Below are 5,703 nucleotides of genomic sequence, written 5' to 3'. Positions count from 1 at the left end.
CTTGAAATTCAAAGACCGGACTTCCACTAATATGGAATTGAATCTTCCTTGAGGAACAAAGAAACACAGCTTTGTGGGCTGTCAACCAATCAATTCCCAAAATGACATCAAAGTCCTTCATATCAAGAAGTACAAAATTGGCTTCCATGTTCTTCTCACCAATCAACACGGGACATTTAACTAACCCTTTATCTAGTTTCACAACAGGACCAGTAGGTGTACTAATCAATAAACAACTAGACAATTTCTCATGGATTAGGTCAGTCTTCTTGATGAATGCAGATGACATGAACGAATGAGATGCACCCGTATCAAATAAGACAAATGCAGGAATAGAAGCGACTAACAATGTACCTATAATCACATCATGGCTTGCTTCTTGCTCAGTACTGGAAATACTAAAGACTCTACTAGAGGGAGGAGCAGGGGCATTCTTCACCATAGGGGTAGTGTGAGATCCCACCTATTCCTAACCTTGCTATTGTACCAAATGCATATATACCATATGCATTGTTTGATTTATTCTCTGTTGTACGAATTACCTAGTTTCGTTTGGTAGAAGTTTACCCAAAGCTGATCTATTCTCTCCACGATTCTCCTTGTGCCTTACATTCCCTTGGATAGGAGGATGATCTTAAATCATTCCCATGACTGATCCTTCTATCCCTGTTGTTCTAGAGTGGATCTCCATACACTCTATAACCTTGTGAATTCTCCACATGATGATTTTGAAGAGAAATCAAGTGTGATCTTCATGATTTGTTATTCCTTCTAATTGTTTCAAGACTTCAAGCTTTTCATCTCCTATTCTTCAATCAAAGAATTGTAATCTCTCTTGTGTTGTATTGATCTACTCTTGCTATCATTTATTCTTTGAGATTGAGATTATGAAGTAGATGTTGCATCCTTGCAATATATTGATCCTTGCAACCATCTCTTCTACAATCTCCTTTCATTCTTAAGTTTTATGATCTTCATATTGATCTTCGCCATGATCCTTGAGAAATCTTCATGAAGCCATGATCATACCTTCGATTTGATTTCGAAGCATGTCAGATTTACTCCTTGTTTTCTTACAAAAAGACTTATTGTTATTTGTTTTCCGTGGACTTTGGGAGAAGGAAGCCAAGATAATAGGAAAGTACCCCTGCCTTTTTGAAACCAAGCACTCTCCCAATTTCGAGGATGAAATTATTTTCAGGGGGGGAGAATGTGAAATCCAGCCCAAACCTAGCCAGGGCACCTTATCTGTTTTGGGTAAAGAAGGGTTAGTTTAAATGTTACACCTTAAAGTTTGACCTTGATTTGATCTTATCTTGTTGCTTGTAGACCCTTTTGGTTGATGATTTGGTGTCGGAACCCAAGCCCATGGACATTGACGATGATGCCCCTCACTTGAGAGCATTGTCAGTGTTAGTTTTGAATCTGCGCACCAAAGAGGGGTGAATTAGTTGAAATACCTAATGAACTCCTGTGCTCAATCTGAATATATTTACTGAAACTAGACATCTTGATGGACTTGTAGGAGAAAAACTCCACTCAATTTGACCCCATATAACTTTCCAAATCCCTGTCCGAAGTTGCTGAACTATGTCTGGCAGATCCTGCTTGCGCATTGAAGAAGATGAGATTATTTGGTAGGCCTAATGAACTCCCATGCTTGATCTGAAAGTATTTCTGGAAACTAGACTTCTTTATTGACTCGTAGAAGAAAACCTCACTCAATTTGACCCTGTATAGCCCTCTGAATCCCTGTTTGAACCTTGCTGTCCTGATTGGTAACTCATTGGTCGACTGGACCAGTAGACCAATCCAATCGACCAATTGGTTCTCAATTTACCAATTTTGTCCTGTCTCCTCTATTTAAGTCCAAATCTTGGGATTACTTAGCCTCCTATGCCTCCTAAGCCTATGGAATGAGTTAAAACCCTAATCTAATCAATTCCCTTGCATTCCTTGGTGATCTCTCACAAGACTTGAAGAAATCTTCATCCTCCTGCAGAAAAGGTATGTGTATACTCACTCTTTCTTCTACCTCTGATTTTCTTTCTTTAATTCTGTTCTTAGTTGAGATCAGGAAGAAGATGATGCACTCTTGCAACCATCTATTCCATGATCTCATCATGCTCCTTGAGATCTATGATCATCATCATGATCTCAACCCCAGCCAGTTGAATTCTTGAAACCTTAATCTTGAAACCCTAATCTTGAAACCCTAACCTTTGAAACCCTAACCTTGTGTGATCATCCGGAGAACCTTTGGTAACCTCCCATGTGAGGGAAACCTCATGGGTCATATTTATGTTAATCTAAATTTGACCTTCTATGATTTTCTTGTTTTAATTGGCCAATCATTAATTCCCTTACATTCTGTGATCTCAACCTTTTTCTGCGAGCCAAAAAGGGTGAAACCCTAACCTCTTGGATCAAACCAAGAACCCTTAGTTTGATCTTGTTAACATCCAATTAATGTGTTTTCCTTACTAAAATGGTAACCTATCATTCTCTAATTCTTTATCCTTGATCACACTATATTTTCTTCATGATCCATGTTTAACCTAATTAGGATTTCTAAATTATTCTTTCTTCGTTCTTGTTCTTGATTGAGATCAGGAAGAAGATGCTGCAATCTTGCAACCATCTATTCCATGATCTCATTCCATCCTTTTAGATCTATGATCATCGTCATGATCTCAACCCTAGCCAAAAGGGAGAGATTTTGAGGGGAAATTCTTGGGTAACCCTCATGAGAAGTTAACCAATTTGGGAACCCTTTTATTTCTGTTAATTCATTGGACCCTCCCCAAAACCTTTCTTGATTGTAAATTCTTTGCCCTAGGGTGAATCTTTATTCTCCCTAGTCTTTCCGTGGGATACACGGATCCTTGTCAGTAAATCCCTAATCGTATGATTAGAATTTGTTTCCGTTCACTTTAATTGAGAACCTTATTTTCTCTCATTGGTAGACCCTTCCTAATTCCATTCTTGATTTTGAAATACTAATGAGATGCTCCTTTATCTATCTTGGGTTGTTTTTGTGAGAGTTAATTATGGGTAACTCTCATGGGAGCAACTCTTATGAGAGGTAACCATATCTGAGACCCTAATGTTATTTTATCTGATTGGAAACTTCCCAACACCTTTTTAGATTGTGCATTCTTTGTTTCTCTTTCCCTAGGGTGAATCTTGATTACCCCTAGCCTTTCCATGAGAGCCATCGGTTATGTATGATGAAACCCTAACCCCTTTGTTATAGACCTTTTGAGATTGATTTCCGGACTAAGATCTCCCCCATGTCTTCATTAGGGTTAGGTTGTACTTGGTCATCAACCTCATGGGCAATGTTTTTATTAACCTAAACTAGATTTCCTATGATTTCTTGTTATTTTCTTGATAACAATCATTCCTTCTCTTTCCGTGATCATAACCTTATTATGGGAACCATAAGGTTGAAACCCTAGTTTCTTGGGTCAAATCAAGAACCCATATTTTGACCATGACTTGATGATTTTATCTTCCCATATGATTCTAATACATCCTAGGAAGTTCCCCTTCGAATTTCGGATCAATCCGACTTCAAACGAAGAAGTTATGGCCAAAATAGTTTTCACTATCCCGTACTGACTCAATTGGTCGACTGATTGGTCGACTGGGTCAGTAGACCAATCAATCGACCAATGAAGTCAGTAGCCTCAATTTTCACTCAGTTTGATTCGTTTGCTCTCTGATCTTTTAGGTATCTTTCCTAATGTTGTATCTATGCTTGTTAGGGGTTTATTTGCCATGTTTGGTGTCTCTCTCTTTGATCTTTGGATTATCTTCGGCGATAATCAAGGTAAGGACAGTTAATTCCTTAACTACATAGATTGCTTGTTCTCTGGTTTCTACTTTATGAAACTATGAGATTACCTACTATTGTTGTACTTTAATTCTGATCTCCTACTATGGGAACAGTAGCACTTGTTTATATTGTCTTTTTGTTATTCATGATATATGAATTACTTATTATTGCCTAATCTGATTTTTGCTTTTACATTCTCTTGTATATGATGAACTGCTGGTTGTGTATGTCATGACTGTTCTGAGAATGTGTTTGTTTAAGTTTGGTTTGGGATTGGGGAGTATCCTTTTGATGCTTCTGTCCTTGGACATCGGAGGGAATAGTATGGGATGTTCTCCGAAGATGCCCATCGACGCTTTCCCTAATCATTGGTTGTCATACCTAGGGATGTCTAGCAGTGTTTGGCTAGGATATACCCCTGTTATATCAGACCTGATTTGGAAGGGCATTGAGACCGAATGACCCATGGTAGCAATGGGGATTCACGGGCGCTCAAGACTAGTAACCAACCCGTGAGAGGATGGGAATCACATTGTGGGGGCCATTTATTGGAGGGTTGCATATGGCTAGACTTGGGCTCATGGGCGCTCAAGACCGGTGAAATGATCCGTGAGGGGACATGAGAGCTTCCCGTTTACCATATGTGGATAACCAATAGGGTTGATGAGTCCGTAGTGAGGGACTATTAGGACTCTAGTGGAAAGGATACCGGAAAGGATCGTCAGGGACGAGGAATGGAAGTATCTGGACCTGAGTTGATGTAACTGAGTAGATGACTTGCATTGGGCTAGGCTTTTCCCTGACATGCGCCGGTACTTATGCCAAATGGTTGTGAGAGAGTGTGTTGACTTAACCCCCTGCCATGGTTTGTCCTGAGGGATGCAGGACCCATTACTAACCGGCTGCCCAAGATATCTTAAATGGTTGAGGGAACCCAAGATATCTTATATGGTTGAGGGTGTGAGCGGACCTTCCCAAAGAAGTACAGTGCTATGACTTAAAGCATGTCTACCATAGAGACCAGCATACATAGAGTTAGATGCATACATACATTATCTGTTTCATATTGCATTGCATCTTGTTATGTTCTGCCACATGTTATTTATATTGTTATGGATTAACTTGCCTTAACTGAGTTTCTTTCGAAACTCATTCCTTTTTTTTTTGTACAATCTATTGTTAGACTTCTCTACAGGTTCAGATTTCTTTGACGGTACGTATGAGGAAGCACAAGGTGAAGAAGATGAAGACTGAAGAGCAAGAAGAGTTGACTGAAGATGTGGATTAGATTTCTTTTGTTTCTTCTAGACTTATCTTTTACTTTACTTGTATTAGCTTAGAGCTTTACTTGGATTTCGATCTACCTTCCGCATGTGTTGTAGGGTATATTTCTGCTATACTCTACAGTTGTCTTATGATTTGGTATCTTGTTATCCCGCACTTTGATATTCTATAGTGATCCTTTTGAGATCCTTTCTTGGCTTTTATTATAAATTACTTGAACATTATGATTTGTTCTTGCTTTTGATTATGTTATTGTGTGAAATGGATATGATCGTTCCTAAACTTGATCTTTTGGGTTGTGGATCACACCCTCGGGTATGCCAATTAGGGTACCAGCTGGGAGGATGTGACAGGCAGGCTGCTGGGCAGGTTGCTTCTGACAAGCACGAGCAAAATGACTAACTTGCTTACAAAAAAAGCAAATAGGATTGCTGGGTCCAACTGGAGTAGCTGCAACAAGGGGCTTCTGAAAAAAAGGCCTAGGATTCGCATTCACAAGTGTCACATCCTCCCAGCCGGTACCCTAACTGGCATACCCGAGAGTGTGATTCACAGCCCCGAAGATCAGGTATCGAGTA

Source organism: Hakea prostrata, chromosome 3 (genome assembly GCF_041222555.1).
Source record: "Hakea prostrata isolate BN-2017 chromosome 3, UWA_Hpros_2, whole genome shotgun sequence".
In the NCBI taxonomy this organism is placed as follows: Eukaryota; Viridiplantae; Streptophyta; class Magnoliopsida; order Proteales; family Proteaceae; genus Hakea; species Hakea prostrata.
The sequence above is the reverse complement of the archived record's forward strand: the minus strand, read 5'-3'. Positions refer to the sequence as shown.